Source organism: Trematomus bernacchii, unplaced genomic scaffold, assembly GCF_902827165.1.
Source record: "Trematomus bernacchii unplaced genomic scaffold, fTreBer1.1, whole genome shotgun sequence".
NCBI lineage: Eukaryota > Metazoa > Chordata > Actinopteri > Perciformes > Nototheniidae > Trematomus > Trematomus bernacchii.
Genome location: NW_022987925.1, coordinates 1 through 26,279, shown reverse-complemented (window position 1 = coordinate 26,279; position 26,279 = coordinate 1). Strand labels below are relative to the sequence as shown.

At 41.5% G+C, this 26,279-nt stretch overlaps 1 pseudogene; it reads left to right on the top strand.

Moving 5' to 3' along the window:
* Nucleotides 1–24,697, top strand: part of LOC117470647 — a 50,983-nt pseudogene extending 26,286 nt beyond the window's left edge.
* The last annotated feature ends 1,582 nt before the right edge of the window (nucleotides 24,698–26,279 follow it).

Genomic DNA, 26,279 nt, shown 5'->3' with positions numbered 1-26,279 from the left:
ACGACGGACGTTCGTTCTGATCGTCTTTTTACCTCCTGTCTCCAAATGTTAGACGCCTCATTTGAGCCTAAAGCCATCGACACATTTGAATATATTTGCACCTTAACGGATAAATGTGTGGAGCATGAAGCACCTTGACGGCAGAGAGCTGGAAGAGGCCTGCAGGCTGAAGCGCAGACTCGTCCTGCTGCTCGTTAGCAGAGCACATCGTTAAGGCTTCTCATTATTAAACCCTGTCGTCTGTATTCCAGGAGCAAGAGCTGTACCACAGGGAGGGTCTCGGAGTCAACGAGGTCCACTACGTCGACAACCAGGACTGCATAGGTAAGAAGACGCAGAGCATTCAGAGCGGCTCGGAGAATCAGACTGATGATGTGTTTGAGATTGTTAATCACGTGTGCAACATCAGGTCAATAACAGCCACTAGACAAACACTCGACTCCTAACCAAACGTTCAAACCAGGTTTTTTTTACCGTGAAACTTCACTTTTCCCCCTCAACTTTACAACTCTACTCTCACACATCCCTATCCCCTGAACTACACTCTTAAACTGAGTGACAAAGGACAAACAAGACTTCTCCCCCCCCCCCCCCCCCCTCACTCACAGTCAATCCCCATGATTTAAACAACCGTAGGCTCTCTGAGTTAATTTGCCTATTGGATTGAAGTTGTTCTGGTAAATGGTCTTGACAGGAGTTGTTTGGTTAATACACTGAAACTGTACTTTGAACACTTAAATTATATTATTAACATTTTAAACTGTATACCCCGGTTATCTAGGCCCTTTGTTTGATGTATATATGTCACACTGTAGGACTGCGGGAAACGATATTTAAGATTTCTGGATGTACAATAAAGCTGACTTTGACTTTGACTAATGTACTGATTATTATTTGGGGTTAAAAATACAGACATTTTATGTTGAAAGTGAATTGGTTGATTATTTTTCCTTAGTAAACTTCAGGCTCTGTTTCTGCGTGTTTAAGCATATCATTCCTGTATGAAATACCCCTCTGTGTGGCGCCCTAATGTATTCATTCAGGGGTAACACCCACGCTACAGTAGGACTGGACTTGATTTGTGACTTCCTACTCTTGTTTTGGATCTGGTTGTTCTTACATCCCTTGCAACCCGTCCCGTCTCAAACTGGGACTTGTCAGTTTTAGCAATTGCAAAAAAAAAGTAGAAAATGTCCTTTTTCATAAAAAGCTTTTTTTGTGAAATGTTGTGATTTGTAAAAAAATACCTCAAAATTGTATCGATTGAGTAAATGTACTTTCAACCGCTGACTCGTTCACATGAATATTTAGTGTTATTTACACTTTTTATGAAGACGGTGCTACAGATGAGAGCAATGCTTTTGGCCAAAATAAGGCCCCGCCCACTTTCAGGTGAAAATACTGCATTAGAGCGAAGCGGGAAATACATGTCTTAAAGCTGCCGAGTCATATTTTGCACCTCAAAATGGTGAGGAAACACTTCCGTTATACTGAAATGAAGATTCTTGAAATAAACTGTATTAGGTAAATCGTCACAGAGTCAAGCGTTCTGCAGCGAAGTACAAACGTCAGGAGATTTGCAGAGGGTCTTATATCAGGAACATCACACAGAGAAAAGAAGAAGAGGGGTGGTCAAGGAGTTCAGGACACATCTGTTGCTGCTCGGAGAGGTTAAAGGCCATCAACCTTTCACAATAGATAGAGGTCATCTTAACAGCTGACAGTCAGTCATGTCTATAGCGTCTCTAGAAGAACACATGGTGAACTTTAAATGCTCACTCAACACGATAACATACAAAGTTCCATTACACAGCCTCCCCGTCTTAACCTGGGATCTTTTGTACTTATTTGTACTCTGACCTCCTGGGGTTACCGTGTTCTGCCTTAACTGGTACATTGGGACTTGTTGGGGTTGAGACCTTTCTGTCCTGGTCTTCTTGGTCTTTACTCCGGACCTCTTTTAGACCTTGACCCCGGATCTGTAGATCTTGACTTGAGATACTTCAGACTTCATTTGGGACTTCCCTGTCTTTACTTTCTACAAGTTGCTGTTTCTAGGGACTTGAAGTTCTGGTTCAATGGAAGACCTCTAACGGTTTGGTCCTGAAGTCTTGGAGGTTAACCTTGGACTTTAATATTGATCTGATAGCCAATATTTAAGTCTGACTAATCTCTATAACTCTCTCAGATAAGGAGTTCTTTAGTGTCTTTCTGAGGGGTTAAAGGCTGCTGCTGCTTTGTGAAGTCCTGTTTTTATTTCCTTGTTCCCATCTTGTGGAGCTATCCATGAGTAGAAGTTGTGTTTACGAGCCCCTAACAGCAGAGAGCTTCTCATTATGGCTTTTAACGGGCTGCTGGCTCGGAGCCCTTAGAGAGCCGCCTCTCCACAGTTTGACCTCCGAGCCTCTTCGCTGTTTCATGAACAGACAAAGCAAAGAGGCATGTGACCTCCTGTCCTGCCTGCAACGTGTCTTCATGAACACGGAGGCAGATGGACGTGAGGGGATTACAGATTGAAGGAGGTTAATTATGCTTTTCGCTGATGTCCAGCTCTGTGAAACGGCATCGATATTAGACGCTGTAATACAGTCTGTAGCTCCGAGCTGTGTTCACTGGCCCGGTGAACTGTAGGTCACTGGGATGTTTGTGTTCCAGCAGCAGCTCCTCTGTCCACACGAACAGCAAAGAGGACATTAACATCGCACTTTATGTAGCAGAACATTACATCTGTACAGACAGGAGAGACATGACTGCGTGCAAGACGAAGTAGAAATGTTAACAAAGATTGGAAACTAATGGAAAATATCCCCGTCTGCACAAAACACATTTGGAAATCGCAAGATGTTTATTTATTTACCACCATCTGTGCATCATGCATTATGAAACTACCAGTCTGTCAACCTGGTGCTGCTTCAGGACGAACTTACAATCTGTCTGTCTTTATTTGGGACTCGTTGGTCATGTTATAGGACATTGTGCTTGATGGTCTTGTTTCAAATCAAATCAAATCAAGGTTTATTTATAAAGCACATTTAAAAGCGATTTTTGGTCGGGCCAAAGTGCTGTACATGTAATAACTACAATCACATAAAAACACATTTCTATAATCACAATAAAAGACAATAAATTACAACAGATATATAAAAAGAAAACACAGGGAAAAGTCAGGAGTCGTGCTCCGCTCTGACTAGAAGGCCAGCAGCAGCAGCTGGTCAGCAGACCTTAAGGCTCTGGCTGGGGTGTAGCGCTGGAGGAGTTCAGCTATATAGGCCGGAGCCAGCCCATTTAGTGCTTTGAAAACAAATAAAAGGATTTTAAAATCAATTCTGAACCGAACTGGAAGCCAGTGTAGTGAGGCCAGAATAGGGGTGATGTGGTCACGCTTTTTGTGGCCAGTGAGTAGACGTGCAGCTGCGTTCTGGACTAGCTGCAGGCGTTTAATTGACGCCTGGTCCATACCCACGTACAGAGCGTTGCAGTAGTCCAACCTCGAGGTAACAAAGGCGTTAATAATCCTTCCCAGGTCCTCAAATGATAAAAACGACTTGGCCAATAGTCGTATTTTAAAAAAAGCAGGTTTTGACTACGCTGCTGACCTGCTTATTTGGGGTTTTCCCGTTCTTAACTTGGCATGACTGGTTGTTTAGATTGGGACTTGTTGGTTTTGACATGTGACTTTATGTGGGACTTGACCTTCTAAACTTGGGACGGGACATGGTACGTGTGAACCTTGACTCTGGTACTGACCTCTGACTTTTAGATTAGTTTCAGGTCTTGACATGAGACGTGACTCGTAACTGGACTCTTCCAGACATGGTTTGGGTCTTGTAGTTCTGGAAGTCACAAAACTGAGCTTTTAACTGGGACTTGTGACTTGTCTTTCTCAATTTGGTAAATTACTTTTCTGTCCGTCTCGACGTGGGACTCGTCTCCAATTTCGTACTTGTTGGTCTTTACTCAGGTCTTTAATTGGGACTTGAACATCTTGGGACATAACATGGAACTTGTTGACCTTGACTGTGAAGAACTTTTGGATCTAAATGTGAGACTTGACTTTTTGTCGTCTTGTAGTTCTGAAAGTCACAAATTGCTTATTTCTAATTGGGACTTGTCACTTTCCTGTCGTGTTAGGGAACTTGACGATTACTTGCATCTTTGCTTTCTTGACTGTGGTCTTGGACGCAGACATTTGATGCTTCTCCTGTTTTTCCCTGCACAGATCTGGTGGAGGCGAAGATGGTGGGCGTGCTGGACATCCTGGACGAGGAGAACCGCCTCCCTCAGCCCAGCGACCAGCACTTCACCGACACCGTGCACAACAAGCACAAGAACCACTTCCGCCTCACCGTGAGTTTAGTGTATTTGTTCATAGTGTCGTGGACAGTCCCCATTGATCAACTGTCACTAACAACAGTAAATGGAGCAGCTTTAGCCAACATTGCTCATTTCCAACACACGTTACTACATACATGTCACATATAGCACGTCACAATCACAACACAGAAACCAGGGGTCCACGATCACAACATGTAACACACATGTTTTTAAGTGAGCTGTAAAGATGGGATATGTATGTTTGTCTTTGATTTGAGTGGGCAGAGAGTTCCAGTTTTGTATTGCTGTGACCGAGGATGATAACTGACCAGAAGTCCTCTTCCTGAATGGGACTGATTCTAGTGGTCAGTCTGGTGGTGTTACGTTGAGAAACCAATGAGTTAAGTCGCTCTCAAATCTGTAAAGACCACACGGGAAAGTATAAACAAATATATATAAATATCTAAATGTAATATATTTAGAGTTCAATTAAAGCTGATTATGAGGCAGTGACTCATACAGGTCACAGAAATCAGAGGGATGATTTCACACACTTACAGACCCCTGTTCACATACTGTACATCCATTACATTACGTTTCATTTAGCTGACGCTTTTATCCAAAGCGACTTAATAATAATGCAGATATATTCACTTCCAGCAGAATCAGAGCTGGTGAATCAGTTCGTGGTTTTTATTCTTGTTTTTTCAGCAATAACTGAATTGCCAAGGTTCAGTCGTAAAAGATGCGTTTTCATACAAACACGCTAAAGTGTAAACATATAGGCATTTATAAACATGCATACATACAAATAAGTGTTTTCAGTCCTTTAAATAAAGCCGATAAATACAGTTTGAGTGATGCTGTTGTAGCTTAAAGTGAAATTAATCAACACGACTCTTAATCTGCATTTCCAGCACAGAGTGATTGACGGGGCGGGAATGAACGTGTCATTGTGATAATAAAGTATGCAGGATGAAATGTGCTGAGTCTGTGTGTGTGTGTGTGTGTGTGTGTGTGTGTGTGTGTGTGTGTGCGTGTGTGTGTCCCTCAGGTACCCAGGAAGTCTAAGCTGGCGGTGCACAGGAACGTGAGGGATGATGAAGGATTTATTATCAGACACTTTGCAGGAGCCGTGTGCTACGAAACGGTGCGTTCACTGAACACCTGCAGCAGAAAGTGAATGTCACATCAGTGATTTATTTACTTTTCTTTGATTACTGAACTGTAGTACCCTAACGAGTAAAGAAACGGACCAATGAGAGGATAGCACGCTTAAATGTAGTCAGAAATCACTGTTGTTGCACTGCTTTCCTTATTGCATTCACATTTGAATTAGAAAGTCTTTAGTTGTATGGAAGTTTCTATGGATGTCGTTTTACTGTTCATGTCTAGAGCTCTTAGAGGTAGCAAGTTGCATAGTTTCTTAATCTGTTTTTAAAAATGTTTTTCAGACCGGGTTTGTGGAGAAGAACAACGACGCGCTGCACATGTCTCTCGAATGTCTCATCAGCGAGTCGAAGGACCGTTTCGTCCGAGAGCTTTTCGAGAATTCAAACAACAGAAAAGACGTGAAGCAGAAGGCGGGAAAACTGGGCTTCATCAGCGTCGGGAACAAGTTCAAGGTGAGAGGGAAACCCTCTGGAACTGTGGGAAATACTGAATACACAGGCAATTACTCACACGTGCAACAACACAATACTCTGGTTTTCAGCACGAGATTTGTTTTAATTTGGGTAAGAAGACAATTAAAATACATTTTAAAATATTTATAAAAACACTAGAAGTTCAGCTAGAATAAATAAATAATACAAATATTTATATAAAATGTAAGTTATATTAAAATGTCCAATAAAGGATACAATTTAATTCAAAATAATACAAATATTTATAAAAACACAAGAAGTTAACGTAAAATGTCCAATAAATTAAACATTAAATAAAAAAATCTGAAAAAAGTAAATTTCCAATAAAATATAATACAAATATTTTCTATTAAAAATTAGACGTTAAAGTTTAAATGTGCACCGTACCACAATATATAATAAATGCCCTCCCCCCATTGCTCCCCTTCTTCTTTCTCTTTCCTTTGTCCCTCCTTTATACAGTCAGATAAAAGGAAACACAGAAAATCTCACCTGGATAAAACACTTTTTCATGAATGTATAATGCTCACATCAAAGTGTGTGTGCTCTAACCCTCAGTGATGACGTCTATACAGCGACTTATCACACATATAAACCCCTCTCTATACGCATGAGAGGGTAAAATATGTGTACATCAAACACCCCGTGGGTCCTGTGAACATTATAAAAGATATATCTTATATTTCTCTGTATGATCGAGGATCCGAGCTGTGTGTTTGTTTTTAGATCTGTGGCGTGGTGACGCATTAGAGCACATGTGAAGCAGAATAAAAGGCTGCATAATAACAGAGAAGCTGCTTTATGAAGGAACTCGTGACATTTCACAAAGAAAAGTGTTGTTTCCATGAGAGGGGGTCAATTTATCTATATCAGAACTTTCTTTATCTGAAGTAAAAAGTTGGGCTCTAAAGGAACTACAGCACGGTCACATGACTTCACGTCACCACCGCTAAGCTAAAGGAGGCTAATGTTGGGCTATAAAGGAACTACAGCACGGTCACATGACTTCACGTCACCACCGCTAAGCTAAAGGTGGCTAATGTTGGGCTATAAAGGAACTACAGCACGGTCACATGACTTCACGTCACCACCGCTAAGCTAAAGGTGGCTAATGTTGGGCTATAAAGGAACTACAGCACGGTCACATGACTTCACGTCACCACCGCTAAGCTAAAGGAGGCTAATGTTGGGCTATAAAGGAACTACAGCACGGTCACATGACTTCACGTCACCACCGCTAAGCTAAAGGTGGCTAATGTTGGGCTATAAAGGAACTACAGCACAGTCACATGACTTCACGTCACCACCGCTAAGCTAAAGAAGGCTAATGTTGGGCTATAAAGGAACTACAGCACGGTCACATGACTTCACATCACCACCGCTAAGCTAAAGGAGGCTAATGTTGGGCTATAAAGGAACTACAGCACGGTCACATGACTTCACGTCACCACCGCTAAGCTAAAGGTGGCTAATGTTGGGCTATAAAGGAACTACAGCACGGTCACATGACTTCACATCACCACCGCTAAGCTAAAGGTGGCTAATGTTGGGCTATAAAGGAACTACAGCACGGTCACATGACTTCACGTCACCACCGCTAAGCTAAAGGTGGCTAATGTTGGGCTATAGAGTGGCGAAGTCCCTCCCCTTCCGGTGGACCTCCATGGGACCTTATTTCGGAAAAATTATGTATTGAAGTCAATGGAGAGAGAAAGATTATCTTTCGATCCCGTTTGAATTGAGCCACGAATTACACATATGATGTTTGTCAATTTAAAAGATAATTTTGCAAGTCAAAAAAAAAAAATGTCGTAAAACTGTGAAGTAACACATTTGTTTGTGTGAAACGCTCAATGAACTACGTCTCTGGTCAACAACACACGTCACCAAGATGGCCGTCACTACTGTCTTGTCAACAAAACGATTGACTACCCTCACTATCACCACAATGAAACACGTCCTGAAGAATGTCATGCAAAGCTGCCTGCCTGCCTTCCTTTGATTCTCTCTGAACTGCCTGGTCGTTTTAATGTTTAATGTCAACCATTTGTGCAGATAGCATGAAGTAGAGAAGATCGCTAGCGTTAGCGTTAGCATTTCTCCCCCGGGCTTAAATTGTGTATTATAGAATGATCACACCGGTGACAGTACTATTCAAAGGGTTCACGAAATATGACTACTACTCTTACTGTTTAACATTTTGGGTTACTTAATGTTACTTCATGTTAAGGCTAATAAAAATGACAAGGCTGTAATGCTAACTAACGTGCTAGCTACTAGCTAGGTAGCTAACTTGATCAAACCACTCCTGGTCCTTTCATCAGACGGGAAGCAAAAGAACGAGCAAGACCCATTGCTGGTATGAACAACCTGGTACTAAGCACACAGGCATCTTGTTAAAGTTATCTTATCTTAGCCAGCGCCATATAGATAGATTCTATCTATATGGCGCTGATCTTAGCTATCTCTTAGTGGAGGAAAACAATTGTGACATCACTTACGCGACTCTGGGATTTGTAGTCTTTCTAGTTGCGTATTTTTCATAGTCTTATATTTCAACAGTTTTACGACAAACTGTGACTTTTTTTACATGGAAATTATTTTTTAAGATTGACAAACATCATATGTGTAATTCATGGCACAATTCAAACGGGATCGAAAGATACGTTTTCTCTCTCCATTGACTTCAATACATTATTTTTCCGAAATAAGGTCCCATGGACCGGAAGTAGATGGGCGTGACTTCGCCACTCTATAAAGGAACTACAGCACGGTCACATGACTTCACGTCACCACCGCTAAGCTAAAGCAAATATAGCAGAAGATGCTGTTTTCAAACTTTAAAATATTGAGATTTCCTGATTTCATCTGTTTTGATGTCAGAGGCTAACTAATAAATCTAGTATTTCTGTCGGTGATATTAGGTCTAGGAGCCACTGAAAGGTTATTTCCAGGTTATATCGTGCAGGATTGAAAGTCTCAGCGAGGATTTGTGCTGCAGACGGAGTCTTTATTACCTGTGAGCTGAGTTACCTGCAGTGTTGTCCTAAAGCCTGGATCTCCTTTCCTTTCCCTGAGCCATGATTAAAGTTCAAAAGATGAAGAGGCGGCCGGTAAAAGAAAATGAGCCGAGATAAGTCTGAAGTCAGTCGAGGTGACACGCCGTCCTCAGGCTGGAAATCTAAAGTGTGCAGAGTGAGGACGGTTTTATTATAACAGAGACTCAATACATCATAACACCTGAGTCCTATTCCAGAGATTCTGCTTTAAAGAGTCCTCTGCTGCTGATGTTCAGGTGTATATCAATATGTAGAGTCTTTACTTTAAAGAGTCCTCTCCTGCTGATGTTCAGGTGTATATCAGTATGTAGTGTCTCTACTTTAAAGAGTCCTCTCCTGCTGATGTTCAGGTGTATATCAGTATGTAGTGTCTCTGCTTTAAAGAGTCCTCTCCTGCTGATGTTCAGGTGTATATCAGTATGTAGTGTCTCTACTTTAAAGAGTCCTCTCCTGCTGATGTTCAGGTGTATATCAGTATGTAGTGTCTCTACTTTAAAGAGTCCTTTCCTGCTGATGTTCAGGTGTATATCAGTATGTAGTGTCTCTACTTTAAAGAGTCCTCTCCTGATGATGTTCAGGTGTATATCAGTATGTAGTGTCTCTACTTTAAAGAGTCCTCTCCTGCTGATGTTCAGGTGTATATCAGTATGTAGTGTCTCTACTTTAAAGAGTCCTCTCCTGCTGATGTTCAGGTGTATATCAGTATGCAGTGTCTCTACTTTAAAGAGTCCTCTCCAGCTGATGTTCAGGTGTATATCAGTATGCAGTGTCTCTACTTTAAAGAGTCCTCTCCTGTTGATGTTCAGGTGTATATCAGTATGTAGTGTCTCTACTTTAAAGAGTCCTCTCCTGCTGATGTCCAGGTGTATATCAGTATGTAGTGTCTCTACTTTAAAGAGTCCTCTCCTGCTGATGTTCAGGTGTATATCAGTATGTAGTGTCTCTACTTTAAAGAGTCCTCTCCTGCTGATGTTCAGGTGTATATCAGTATGTAGTGTCTCTACTTTAAAGAGTCCTCTCCTGCTGATGTGCAGGTGTATATCAGTATGTAGTGTCTCTACTTTAAAGAGTCCTCTCCTGCTGATGTTCAGGTGTATATCAGTGTGTAGTGTCTCTACTTTAAAGAGTCCTCTCCTGCTGATGTTCAGGTGTATATCAGTATGTAGTGTCTCTACTTTAAAGAGTCCTCTCCTGCTGATGTTCAGGTGTATATCAGTATGTAGTGTCTCTACTTTAAAGAGTCCTCTCCTGCTGATGTTCAGGTGTATATCAGTATGTAGTGTCTCTACTTTAAAGAGTCCTCTCCTGCTGATGTTCAGGTGTATATCAGTATGTAGTGTCTATACTTTAAAGAGTCCTTTTCTGCAGCTATTTTTTCGTCCTTAGTGGACAAATGAGCACACAGCTAATATGCTAATAGCTGCTAGCCGCGGCTACACGTGTCAGTGTTGGATCTGTCGTCCAGTTATTGACCCTAATTAGTAAACATTTATTTTCATTTCCATATATTTGCATTCACAAAGATGCCCTTCCTGTCCACAGTCACTTATACAAATGAATAATGCAGGACAACAATAATAACAATAAGGAGAACGTTGAAGGGGCCATTTTGTTTTGGATATTAAGGACTCATGAATAATAAAAGAGTTTGATGAATGAAGCGCTTCTTTTGAAATACGTATATGAGGCAATAAGATGTGTGTAATGTATGTATGTCTCTTCTACATCAACACGTGTCCCCTCTTCTTCATGTCTCTTCTACATCAACATGTGTCCCCTCTTCTTCATGTCTCTTCTACATCAACATGTGTCCCCTCTTCTTCATGTCTCTTCTTCATCAACATGTGTCCCCTCTTCTTCATGTCTCTTCTTCATCAACATGTGTCCCCTCTTCTTCATGTCTCTGCTACATCAACATGTGTCCCCTCTTCTTCATGTCTCTTCTACATCAACATGTGTCCACTCTTCTTCATGTCTCTTCTACATCAACATGTGTCCCCTCTTCTTCATGTCTCTTCTACATCAACATGTGTCCCCTCTTCTTCATGTCTCTTCTACATCAACATGTGGTCCCCTCTTCCTTCATGTCTCTTCTTCATCAACATGTGTCCCCCTCTTCTTCATGTCTCTTCTACATCAACATGTGTCCCCTCTTCTTCATGTCTCTTCTACATCAACATGTGTCCCCTCTTCTTCATGTCTCTTCTTCATCAACATGTGTCCCCTCTTCTTCATGTCTCTTCTACATCAACATGTGTCCCCTCTTCTCATGTCTCTTCTACATCAACATGTGTCCCCTCTTCTTCATGTCTCTTCTACATCAACATGTGTCCCCTCTTCTTCATGTCTCTTCTACATCAACATGTGTCCCCTCTTCTTCATGTCTCTTCTACATCAACATGTGTCCCCTCTTCTTCATGTCTCTTCTACATCAACATGTGTCCCCTCTTCTTCATGTGTCTTCTTCATCAACATGTGTCCCCTCTTCTTCATGTCTCTTCTACATCAACATGTGTCCCCTCTTCTTCATGTCTCTTCTACATCAACATGTGTCCCCTCTTCTTCATGTCTCTTCTACATCAACATGTGTCCCCTCTTCTTCATGTCTCTTCTACATCAACATGTGTCCCCTCTTCTCCATGTCTCTTCTACATCAACATGTGTCCCCTCTTCTTCATGTCTCTTCTACATCAACATGTGTCCCCTCTTCTTCATGTCTCTTCTTCATCAACATGTGTCCCCTCTTCTTCATGTCTCTTCTACATCAACATGTGTCCCCTCTTCTTCATGTCTCTTCTACATCAACATGTGTCCCCTCTTCTTCATGTCTCTTCTACATCAACATGTGTCCCCTCTTCTTCATGTCTCTTCTACATCAACATGTGTCCCCTCTTCTTCATGTCTCTTCTTCATCAACATGTGTCCCCTCTTCTTCATGTCTCTTCTTCATCAACATGTGTCCCCTCTTCTTCATGTCTCTTCTTCATCAACATGTGTCCCCTCTTCTTCATGTCTCTTCTTCATCAACATGTGTCCCCTCTTCTTCATGTCTCTTCTTCATCAACATGTGTCCCCTCTTCTTCATGTCTCTTCTACATCAACATGTGTCCCCTCTGTGTAAAGAGACTCTGAAAGTTTCAGGAACAAAGATTCTCTCTCTTTTTCTCCTGATCCATTTCTATAAAAACCTGTCTGTAAATGAGCTGATCAGATTTTGGCCACTTGATGATGTCATAACGATGTTTTGTCTTGTGTAACCATTAGCCAATCAGCAACCAAGGTAACCCCCCCCCCCACCTTATCACCTGAATCTCCTCCTAGAGCACCATTAGTACTTAGTTACCCCAGGGCACTTAGCACAGATCACGTTCACACCAGAATAAGTTCCCTGAGGGAGGATTAGGCAAATGAAGCCGCTGACGTCACTTCTTCTTCTTCTGCTTTGGGTTTACTGGCAGGCCGCAAACCACTTCACGGCGTATACTGCCACCCGGAGTCCCCGGCCGGAAGTCCCCGGAGTTGGGGAAGGCTTCAGTAGAAGCTGCTGGGACTCCCAGCAGCTTCTACTGAAGCCTTCAGAGTAAATCGCCAGAACGCCGACACCTCCTCATCTCCACCGCTCCCATGTTTTGTTTTGTGTTGCCATAAATTAGTCTCTCTGCGTTGGTGCGCGGGGCTAATGCTAATAATGCTAATGCCAGCAAATACAATGGCGGCTTCACAAAACTTTTCAGAGTTTTACGGGGCGTGGTTTGCAATTTGCCCAGCCAATAGAAATTGGTACTTTTTCCTCCCAGGAAAGTACCACCTCTCTAGCAGCGACTGAAAAGGGGGTAAGGTTCTCATGAACTAAGTTCTCTTTTTGGTGTGAACGCAAAATCCCAGGAACTATCGGAACTAAACGGGAAAAGTACTCCGGTGTGAAAGCGCCTATTGTGTTGTTTTTAACCAAATATCTCTCAGGGGGGCGTGGCCATCAGCAGCTCATTAGCATTTAAAGCTACAGACACAGAATCAGCTCCAGATACAGCTGGAAACTACAGATGTTAATCAGGATGTATTTGAAATGAAGGGTAATTAGATTACAGCTCACAGAGGTTAAAGGTCTGATCAGATCAACGTGGAGCTCTGGAGCTTCAGATAAACGACTTACTGAGCGTAATGAAACCATTACTGAGGACTGCTACCTGCAGCTTCATATCTCATCTAGCATCAGAAACACACTCTGCTTGAGTTTAAACCTTTTTTAATAGCTTTAAATTTCCTCCAATAAAAGCCGTTAACAGATTTAAACACTTTAATTCAGACAAAACATGTATGATTTATATTTGAAATGTGGCCTCAGAAAGCTCAATAAGTCCCCAAAGTAACAATCAGAAACGCTATTTAACCTGGGGGATATAGGGTTGTGTTCCAGTGGCCCTTTTTAAAAATGAAACGGATACAATACAGATATTTAAAAGATATATACAATAAAAGAATATATAAGGAATTGGAATAAAAAAGATAAAATACAAATATGTATTCAAACACAAGAAGTCAAATGTCCTGACCTTTAATATACTGTGGGAAAATAGTATACTAGGGGACTGAAAACATGTCTTCTCTCCTTCTTTGTTCACAGACGCAGCTGAACATCCTCCTGGAGAAGCTGCGCGACACGGTGAGTGTTTCTCGTCACGATGTTACAGTTCAGATGAGATTCCTGTAAAAACACCTTTCTGTATCTCATGAGACAAAAACCTTCCTGCATCATGTCCTGAGTCACGGTGTTGTGTATCTGTGTGTGTGTGTGTGTGAATGTGTGTTTTCCTCTCTCTCGCTGCAGGGATCCAGTTTCATCCGCTGCATTAAACCCAACCTGAAGATGATCAGCCACCAGTTTGAAGGAGCGCAGATCCTCTCTCAGCTGCAGTGCTCCGGTCAGTCAACACACATTATCTTCTTACTCTAACGGCCCGTCCACACAGCAGCGTTAAAAAATCTTGGAACGCTTCTGCCCATTCACTTTGAATGGGGTGACGTCACTTTGCCTCACTTTTCTCTGAACTGCATTGTGGGAAGCAGAGCGGAGATTTTCAGGATTTTCAGGATTCAAAAGTTGAGCAATTTTCAACTTTTGCAGCTGAGGTGGAAGCGTCAGCCAATCAAATCCCGTGTATGCAAATCTGACAGTTCAAGCTCTAGCCAATCAAACGGCTGGGAGAGACATACCGCAGGTCATTTCCTCATATTCCAAAAAGAGGAGAAATGAGCGGTAGGGAATCACCCGGTGCTTTATGACCAGTCCCTATTTACCTACCGGGATACAAACCGGAGGAGCCAGGCATGGAGGGAGGTGGCAGAGACAGTGGTAGGTCTTCGCCTGTTTGGAGTTTATATCCAGTTTACTTCGGGCTTTTTTGCTTCGTATGTCGGGGGTGGGAGATTCATGTGATTGGTTGTTGGTTGCGTTGCTTGCAAAAAATCCCCAAGCTTCAGATACGCCCACCTCCAAGATTTTTTTAACGCTGCTGTGTGGACGGGCCGTAAGACCTCAAACTCATCTGTGGACTGATTTAGATTCATTTTGGGTCTCGTGATGCTACTTTTGTGACTTTAAAGCCATGTTCTTAAACTTCTGTGAAATGGAGAAGCTTGTATTGAAGTTTCTGAAATGCTTAAACACGAAAAAACGTACAGAGAAATCCCCGCACAATCCTCACATGTGTAATTCTTTACATAACACACACACTAATGCCTTTCCTGCTTCAATCACAACGTCCTTGTAGATATTGTAATGCCATTTTTGTTAAACTTATCCCCAAAATCAAGTAACTTGTGTTAGGGCTGTGCGATTATGGCAAAAATCATAATCACGATTATTTTGGTCAATAATTGATATCAGGATTATTAAATACGATTATTAATTGACTTTGAAAAAATCCATTTATTGAACTTTAAAACAAATACAAATAATAATTTGAACAGTATCTTTTTAACTGTTGATTACCCTGAACGTATAATTCAACTGAAAAACCAATACAAAAATAAATAAAATAAATGATACATTTAATAAATAATATCAAAATAATAAATACCAATAAACAAGATCAACAAATATTTTGGAGCGCACTTTCACAAGCTACTAAACATATATAAATATGATAAATTAAAATAAATTAGACAAACATTAATTAGATCAAATATGTTGCACTGTCACAACCTAGCAAAGCTAAATAATTGTTTTTTTCGATTATGTTGTTTTCGTAATTGTGGCAGGCCAAAATCGTAATTGCGATTAAAATACGATTAATTGCACAGCCCTAACTTGAGTTAAGGTTTCTGACTTAAACATGAAAAAGCTAATGGAAAAATAACCAAAATCTCCAAATAAACAATATATCAAGACTTCACCAGCGTTACCCAGACTACTTCCTTTCCCTGTTTCCGTGTAGATGTACTTTTGTGCATTTTAAAGCCATTTTCTTAAACTAAAAAGGACTTGTAGAGAAATCTCCCAAAATCCTGAAATGTGTAATTAACCGGACAACATGCTCGCTCTTGTCTTTGATTGATGTTTAAAGATCTTGTGATTCTACTTTTGAGACTTTAAAGCCATTTTCTTAAACGTCAGAAGCTTGCATTGAAGTTTTCTGAAATGTCCCTGCAGGAGAAATAGTCTTAAAAACGTACAGAGAAATCTCCGCAAAATCCTCAAATGTGGAATTATTTTCATCTTTACAAGCGTTACCCAGACTTCTTCCGCGTAGATGTACTTTTGTGACTTTTAAAGCCATTTTCTTAAACTTTTCCCCCAAATCAAAGTGCCTGCGACCCCTCAGGTTTTACAGGAAGAGAGATGATGAGATCCCGTTTTAATATCCTCAGAGATTCAGCCTCCGTCCACAAGAAACCCAACGATGCCCCGCTCAGATTCTGCAGCTATTCTTCACTTTGATTGGACTGGGAATAGTGGAGAGTTGAGATTAGATGAGGGTACCAACTCTGCTGCCTTCAAAATGGGATGTTCACGGTGGCCAAAACAACTCTAAATCCTACAGAAAAGCATTATTTAAGATACAGAATAACGCACTTCTGTTGCTGTCCAAGAGATATTTGTACAGATGTATTTGTATCCAAGAGATTACTTAAGATTCTCAAGTTGGAATCACTTTAATTTACTTTGAAAATACGTTAAACTGTGCACTTCCTGTCTCTTTCTGCAACATATTCTGTCTGATTTCGATGCACTTGCTCCTGATTAGTGGCTCATTTAAGTGTCACATTTTAAATCACCGTACAAGCAACTGGACTAGTCAAACATAAAGCGAATAACCGCCCGTATTACCGTCTTCTAAGTACGTCTGAAGTGGGGATTCCTGACTTTGTGATGGAGAATAACTGAGATCTGGTTTAAGTGTCCCCAAAAAAACGCTCCAAGGTGAACCTACTCGCTTTCAGACATGGCCTTGATGTAATAGTTGGGGAAGATATCTGGAGTGACACACAGACAACCGAGTCCTCTGGGAAACATAGTGATTACAGCAGGAGTCTGATGTGAGTTATGTGAAGCTGGAGGCTTTATCTGAATACACAGGAGGAACGTTTTAATATCACAGAGTGAGAATGAGAAAGTTGTAAAGGGCTTTCTCGATTTCACCTTTTAGTGGAGTTTGAGTCACACAGTTTTTAGTGATTTTGGTCTCAGGTTGTGTTTCTCTGTTGGTTGCAATGGTCAACAAAATACCTCTAATTGCAAACTGTAGGTATTTTAAAGGTCCCATGTCATGGCCATTTCTACTGATCATAATTCCATTGTTGAGGTCTACTAAAATACATTTACATTGTTCAATGTTCCAAACTCACATTGGTTTCTCATACAGCATCTCTGTATAGTCTGTGTATTCACTCTCTGTCCTACACGGCTTGTTGGAGCTCCTGCCCCCCCCCTCCCTGTGAGCCCAGTGGCCGACAGCGAGACACAGAGACACCGCGGACCTCAGCCCGAACACACACACACACCCGCAGCCTGGCTGGGAGTTTGTGTGTGTGCCCAGGCTGAGTTCTGCGGTGTCTCGCTGACCCCACACCAGTGAGCCAGCTCACAGTGTCCCGCTCCTCGCAGCAGCCAGCCTCGCAACGTCCCGCCGAGTGTGTGTGAGTGTGTGTGGAAGTCCGCGGATTGATCCAAACGTAACGGCTCCGCGGACGTTACGTCACTATACCCAAGAAGTAAACAATGGAAAAAGAGAAATCCCCAACGAGGCGTTCTGGGGCAGCATAGACAGGTCTTCTCTGTGTTAGAGTTTTACTCGCTACAGGGTGTACTTTGAGGGTTTGTGACTCTGCAGACCGTTCACATGCAGAAGCTACATAACACACAAGGGGACGGGTCATAACCGGAAGAGCATGACATGTGACCTTTAACATGCTACGTCAATAAATCATATAATTAAGTTAAGAATCTCTATTTTTAGCACAAATGTGGCTGCTGGGTTAGTTTGCACCCATCACAAACGGGAGAAATTACATACAAATTGTCAAATTTAAACGTAACAGCGCCCCCTTTAGAACTCACACACCATGTCATTTCAAAGGAAGCATTAACAATTTCTTTATTTAACAAAAACAATGAATTCTTAAGCAGTAAAACATAAATAAACTCATGGGTTTTGCTGCTGCAGCCTTTGTTGTTCAGGTATGACTTTAGTTTATGGTGGCTAACGTTTAGTTTAATCTGTTATTTATCCTGTAGTTGTAGCTGCTGTTTGTTATGAAGGGATATTTGAAACATGCTAATTTGAATATATGTTAAAGGGGACCTATCATGCAAAATGCACTTTTTGATGTCTTCTCTACATCACCATGTGTCCCCGGTGTGTCAGGGAACTCACGCAGCGTCAGAAAATAAAACCCTCTCTCTTTTCCTCCATACCCAAATCTCTAAAAAACGGGGGAACAACGGAGCTGATCCAGATTTGTGTCCGATATGACGTAATATCTGAAATGTGGACCCACGGCCCCTATCAGAAACGTTGCTATCAGAAACAAATGCCCGACTGTTTTGGACGTAATATGGTCGGTGTTTACATTAGCATCGCTAACACTCAGAGCTAACCTGTACTGGAGAGCATGTGTGTGAAGAAGCAGGAAATAAAAAGGAACTCACCTTGTGGTATAACCGGCAAGAGAGAAAGCCTTTGAGCTCCATACTGTTTCAGAGAGAATCCTTGATAATCCATGATATGGCGTTTCATCACGGCAGTATTTAGTTTAGACGGTAGCTGCCGGGTCCCGCATGAGCTCAGACCCCTCCTTTTTTATTTTGTGTCAATTCATTTGTGAAACAGAGGGATATGAGGCATGGCTAGAATGGGTGATCTGTTTGGTATTTTGAGCAAAACACTTCATAGACATGTTTTTTATATATTTGTATATATCTGAGACCTATGCCATTGCCTAGAAATAGCATGATAGGTGACCTTTAACATGCTATATTTTAAAGAAGCATTTAGCTGCAATGTTGGATTTCAAGTTGCAAAGTGTTGGGTCCCAGTGTCCCCAGTATGAAGTCGAGCTGAAGTAACTTCCTGTCTAAAGACCGTGTTCCTGTGTTTCCTCTCCTCTAGGCATGGTGTCGGTGTTGGATCTGATGCAGGGAGGCTTCCCATCCCGCGCTCCTTTCCACGAGCTCTACAACATGTACCAGGCAGTACATGCCTCCCAAACTCTGCCGCCTTCGACCCCCGACTCTTCTGCAAGGTGCTTTTATTATCCTTTCTATTTTCTTCTTCTTTTTTTATTACATAACATACATTCTGTTAGGAAACTCTCCCTGGTCCCCGGCTTGAGCTTCAATCTCAGGATCCATGTATTTGTGATCCTCTCCAGAATGGAAGTAGTCATCACATACAAAAAAAAGAAATTCTGACTTTTTCTCAAAATTCAGATATTTTTCCTCAAAATTCTGACTTTTTTTCAAAAATCGAAATTTTCCTTAAAAATCTGACATTTTCTCAAAATTCTGACTTTTTCTCAAAATTCTGACTTTTTCTCAAAATCTCAATTTTTTCGACTTTTTCTCAAAATCTCAAAAATTATGACTTTTGCTCAAAATCTCAAAATGTTAATAATCCCTGGTCCCCGGCTTGAGCTTCAATCTCAGGATCCATGTATCTGTGATCCTCTCCAGAATGGAAGTAGTCATCACATACAGAGCATCAACTAGTTCCTGAACAGTGTCCTTCACATGCTGATATCCAAGAGAGGGAGTTACACAGTCACAAGATGGAGGAATAGAAAGCAGTATTCAATGTTTACTTCAGATTAGCTCCACGTCAGAAATGATCATGCTTGTCATATGTCTATCTCCATAGAGGCTGAATCATCATGTTCATCACATAGCTATCTGTGGCAGCGGGGTGTGGTTAGGGCGCCGGCTGCTGGAGGGATGGGAGTGGCTCGGTCGGACACTAGACAGCTGAGCAGAATCAGCTAATTTAAATTTCCAGAATGGAAGTAGTCATCACATACAGAGCATCAACTATGTGTCCTTCACATGCTGATATCCAAGAGAGGGAGTTACACAGTCACTAGATCGAGGAATGCCGGTTATTGTAGGTCAGGGTGCCCAATACGTCAATCGCAAAGGTAGTGTGGGTAGATCGCATGGCATTGGAAGACAAAAAAAAAAAAAAAAGTTAGCCTATCATCCATCCTTACTTTGGCATTTGCCACTTGATAGACGTACAGGTAAGCCAGTCTGAGTCTCATCTTTTCTAACACGCAGTTCACCACGCATGCACGGTCAACCGCGCCAGCTGCAAATCACCGGCGAGCTGATTACCTAGTTAGCCTTCCAATTTATACAATTCTACTAAAGTTGTATTGTGCCATACGGGTTCATGCAGTTATGCAAGGTACACCAACATCAGGTATACTCAGTATATAGAAATAAATACATGTTTAGCATTTTTAATGTTGGTAGACAGGCCCGCCCCTCCCTACACGCAGATCACGTAGGGGGCCTCACCTCGCGCAGGGGGCCTCACCTCGCGCAGGGGGCCTCACCTCGCGGAGGGAGCCTCATCTGAAGCGCAAATGCGGAGCACCTTGATGCGCTTATTGGTATAAGCGCGCCACAGTTTCTCCGCCGCTGCGAGGTTCCGGCGCTCGCAGTTCACTAGCACCCACACACCAACCCCGTCGACGCTCGCGGCACAGAGGGCCTCATGACTTTGCGTGGGGCCACAGATTGGGCAGTGGCGGCCCTGTAGGTAGATCATTTTGACTTGGTCATTTTAAAAGTAGCTCCCAAGCTGAAAAAGTGTGGGCACCCCTGTTCTAGGTAATCTGACTTTCTCTCAAAGTTCAGACTTTCTCTCAAAGTTCAGACTTTCTCTCAAAGTTCAGACTTTCTCTCAAAGTTCAGACTTTCTCTCAAAGTTCTGACTTTCTCTCAAAGTTCTGACTTTCTCTCAAAGTTCAGACTTTCTCTCAAAGTTCTGACTTTCTCTCAAAGTTCGGACTTTCTCTCAAAGTTCAGACTTTCTCTCAAAGTTCAGACTTTCTCTCAAAATTCTGACTTTCTTCCAAAATTCTAACTTTCTCTCAAAGTTCTGACTTTCTCTCAAAATTCAGACTTTCTCTCAAAATTCAGACTTTCTCTCAAATTTCTGACTTTCTCTCAAAGTTCTGACTTTCTCTCAAAGTTCTGACTTTCTCTCAAAGTTCTGACTGTCTCTCAAAGTTCGGACTTTCTCTCAAAGTTCTGACTTTCTCTCAAAGTTCTGACTTTCTCTCAAAGTTCGGACTTTCTCTCAAAGTTCGGACTTTCTCTCAAAGTTCAGACTTTCTCTCAAAGTTCAGACTTTCTCTCAAAGTTCAGACTTTCTCTCAAAGTTCTGACTTTCTCTCAAAATTCAGACTTTCTCTCAAATTTCTGACTTTCTCTCAAAGTTCTGACTTTCATTATGAATTATTCTTATTATTATATTACCCCATGTTGATGTGCTCCTTTTGCTTTGTTCCAGGCTCTGTTCATGGCTCTGGGTCTGAATGAAAACGACTATAAGTTCGGACTGACTCGAGTGTTTTTCCGGCCGGGGAAGGTGAGTCTTTTTTTTTGTAAAACGTCCTGTATTTATTCCTCCCTTTGGCACAAGCTAACATAAGTATTGTAGTGTAAGGATTCTGGGCTGCTAGTAGCTGCCCACTGCTCCTATAGGATGGGTTACATGTCACTCTGTGCATGTGACAAATAAAAGGGGGTTTCATCCTCATATTCTTAAAAAAATGATTATAAAGATATGTCTTGAAAAAGTCATTGGACTGCGGCAGTCAGCATGCCTCTGTGTCCACAGCACTGACTGTATGCAAGTCCCTTTGGGTCAAAGCGTCTAACAAGTGACATGTCATTTAATATACTGTCTTCATAAGGCAAGCCATTTTGACGGATATAGCACCTTTCAACCACAAAGCATCAAAGTGCATGAAGAGCTTTAAGAAATAGGGTCAAACCTAAAACAAGCTAATATAGAACAACACGGGTTTAATGGATTATTTGGACCTTCTGTATTTTTACTTTGACTTAAACACATAATGATGCTTACATGAACACACTAAGAGGAAAAGGTAATACGTTGTGCAAAGAAAACAATATTATTAGGTCCAGTTTCTCTGTGTGTGCATGTGACAATAAAGAGGGTTTCATCCTCTAATTGAAAAGTATAAAGATACGTTTGAAACAAATATAAAAATAGCACAATTTAGAGTTGCTAATTATGTGTGCAGTATATCAGAATGTACTGTGAAGAGGGAGGGCGTGCAGAAATGTGCAAACAATTCAGAGAAATGTCCACGTTATTTCTTGATAAAGATATGTCTTGAAAAAAGACAGAAGACCGCTGCAGTCAGCCTGTTGTTGTGTCCTTGGGCAAGGCACTTCCCCCCCGGAGTGCCCCTCAGTATTGAATGTGTGAAGTCACTTTGGGTAAAAGTGTAATGTAATATATCAGAATGTACTGTGAAGTGGGAAAGCTGTGCAGATTATAAGAGGAAGAAACGTGTAAAATATTCAGAGAAATGTGCACGTTATTTCTTGGTAATCTGCCAATAACGGGACACGGGCTCTCGGATATTAAAAGTGTGAACTCTGCGGCTTCCTTCATTATTAAAGCAGAAGGTCATAAGTCTGAGGTTTCCAGAGGACTCGAACACAACACATCTCTCGCCTGCTGTGAACTCTGTTATAAAAGAAGCTTGAAGGAAGCAGGGAACTGAGAGTCTCAAATGAACGCTTCCTGCTGCACTCGTAGTGAAATATGGAATAGATTTCCCCAAACTATAGATATTAATCTGTTTTAGTTTGACAGCAGTTTCTGAGAAGTTACCACATCTGCAGCGCGGGGGAACAGAGTTTGGCTTCATGATGATTTATTATTAACCGCCATGATTCTGCTTCACTCTCCTCTCTTTATTCTGTACTTTAAAAGCTGTAGGATATATAGTGCGGTTGCATCCATGCGATAAGGGAACCTTGATATTTGATGGAGTTATAGACATATCACTTTGAGAAATCAAGTGAAAATCATAGACCGTATAAAACATTTGTTAATTGGCATTTTGGAAGTTTAGCCAAAAAATCACATACATAGGACGAAGACATAGAACCAAAAGCAATACATACTTATACACAGGACAACTACATTACTTTACATTAAAGAGAAATAACAACACTAAATGAAACAAGGGCACTCTGATACATCGGCAACCATCCAGTTGTCCAGCAATAGGACCGTATTTCTGCAGAGGCTATCACAGTCATTACATTTGAACATACTATAACATATCCTGCCCCAGGTTCGTTCAGAAATTGGGATAGGTCGTTGTTCTTGGTGTATACAACGTCCCCAGACCTTCTGGAACAATTCTTGTTTGTCTTTGAGAATGTAAGTGATTTTTTCTAAAGGCAGAGAAAGTTTCCTAAACCACTGTCCACTAGGTTTGCCCAACTGTTTTCCATGTTAAGGCAATCACTCTTTTTGCTTGTAGTAAACAGATATCTATAAAAACGTGTTCATAGCGCTGTATGTTATGTCCATCCGGATGTAGGCCAAGTAGGAACATTTTTGGTTCCAGCTTTAAACTGATCAATAAAATATTCTGTACTGTTACCCTAACCTCTTCCCAGAATTCCTTTATTCTTGGACATAACCATAGACAATGGTTCCCCACATCTGGTGCACGTGTCTGGGATATTAGCATTACATTTATTCAGTTTTTCTGGTGTAATATACACTCTCATTAGCCACTTGTATTGCAGAAGCTTTAGATGTCTGTGTTTGGGCTTACAAGCTGTTCCAATGTTAGATCTTCCTGTGAGTCAGTTTTCAAGGCATTAAGTCTAGAGTTCGAGGATTCTGGGGGAAGTTTAGCCATTTAGTGTTTTTGCAGCTTTGTGCATCCTTAATTAAACTAGGGATGGGTATCGTTAAGATGTTAACGGTAATACTACTCTTACTGTTTATCGATCCGGTCTCTAACGGTATTTTTATAGGTTCTTTTTGCTATTTTCTAAGTGGAAAACAGAACAAATTGGAAACAGAATTACGATTGCTTTATTTAAAGTGGACCTATCATGCTATATTATAATAATATAGTGTAGGACCATCCCTATATAAGGCATATTTATCCTTTTTCTTTTTCAAAATACCAAACAGATCATGCATTTTAGCCATGCCTCATTTTGCTCAATTTGACAATTTATAGCTCTGTTTTTGCAAGGGTTGATTCTGTGAGAACAGCACCACCTACAGGCCTGGCATATGTACTACAGCGTCTCCAGCGCTTTCGAACGGCAATGGCCGTGGCTGTCTCCTCCTGATTGGTGGAGTTGGCCCAATAGCCGTAGCGCCACCGTCCTGACGTCAGCACAGTGTTCAAATCTGGATCAGTTTTTATCAGATCCGTTGCAGCCCCTTTTTTAGAGATTTGGGTATGGAGGAAAATAGAGAGGGTTGTGTTTTCTGACACTTGGTGAGTTCCCTGGAACACCGGGGACACATATTCATGTAGAAAAGACGTACACAAGTGCATTTTGCATGATAGGTCCCCTTTAATGTAAAGTGTGGATTCTGGGCTGCTAGCATCTACTACTACCTGCTGTAGTAACTAAGTACATTTACTCACTCTACTTAACTACAGTTTTGAGGTACTTGTACTTTACTTGAGTATTTCGATGTTATGCTACTGTGTACTTCTACTTCTCTACAATTCAGAGGTAACTTGTTGTCCACTAGATGTATTTAATACCTTCAGTTACAGATTTGGATTAGTTAACAAGAGATAGACTGAAGTGTCTTGATGTTTAACTTTCAAAGTTGAATTACAGGTTAAGTAAGGGAAAACATCCTTTCAGTTAGAGGTTACAGAATGAAACAGAGGTTCAACTCGAGGCTAATACAGAAAGCGTAGAGGCAGAAATCCCAAATCTTCTTTTCCACACAGCTCTCCACAAACCAGATGTAACAATGTCCGTCCGTCATACTCTCTTTGTTTGCCCTCAGTTTAAAGAGTTTGATTCCATCATGAAGTCGGACCCGGACCACCTGGCTGAGCTGGTGAAGAAGGTGAACACCTGGCTGATCCACAGCCGCTGGAAGAAGGTCCAGTGGTGCGCGCTGTCCGTCATCAAACGTGAGACTTTATACTTTCATTTGATTACATTTTAAATGGAGAGAAGGTGCTTTTAGTTTATACAGCTTGAGATTAAGAGTTTGAACAAAAAACACTTTTTAACACGACGCTGAAAATGAAAGCAGTGGAACACACACACACACACACACACACACTCGCACTCACACTCACACTCACACTCACACTCACACTCATACACACAATGTCACACACATACACACGCACAATTTCACACTCGCACACATACACTCACACACATACACTCACACACATACACTCACACACATACACTCACACACATACACTCACACACATACACTCACACACATACACTCACACACATACACTCACACACATACACACTCACACACTCACAATGTCACACACATACACACTCACACACATACACACTCACACACTCACAATGTCACACACACTCACACACTCACAATGTCACACACACTCACACACATACACTCACACATACACACACACTCACACATACACACACACTCACACACACACTCACACACATACACTCACACATACACACACACTCACACACCATACACACACACTCACACATACACACACACACTCACACACATACACTCACACACATACACTCACACACATACACTCACACACATACACTCACACACACTCACACACATACACACTCACACACATACACACTCACACACATACACACTCACAATGTCACACACATACACACTCACACACATACACACTCACACGCACAATTTCACACTCACAATGTCATACACACTCACACACATACACACACACATACACTCACACACATACACACTCACACACATACACATACACACTCACACACTCACAATGTCACTCACACACACACACACTCACACACATACACACTCACACACTCACAATGTCACTCACACACACACACACACACACACACACACACACACACACACACATCCCCTCTACACTCTCAGTGATGATGTCATCCCTTCCGTCCGATACACACCCATTATAAAATCTGAAACACTGAAACTTAAACTGTGATTTTAGGCAAAACCATTCCATCTATCAAAAAAACCCTTTTGGTCCAATAGAGCTGAGAGTCTAGAGAGCCGTTTAAACTTGTAATCATCTCTCTACGTTAAAGTACGGCGGATCAGTGTGACCTCAAAGTTGGGTAATTATGAGCTCTGTTCGGGGCGATTTCCCCATTCATTCCTATGGGGGAAAATGTCAAAGTGAATCTCTTAGAGAAGTGAAAGTGATGTTTTCTTTGTGCTCGTCGTAGCATCGCTCCGGGAATAATAGCAGCCAAACTTCTAGATGAAAGATAAAGACTAACAGGAAGAAGTATGCAGGGTTTTATTGTGTGTGCGGCTCTGCAGACAAACACAGGAATATAAAACTTTGTAATGCACAATCAATACTTGGTGCTTCTTTCTCACAGAGTAGAATCAGTTCTGCAGTATATATCTCTCTCTCTTTCTTTCTCTCTCTCTCTCTCTCTCTCTCTCTCTCTCTGTCTCTGTCTCTGTCTCTGTCTCTGTCTCTGTCTCTGTCTCTGTCT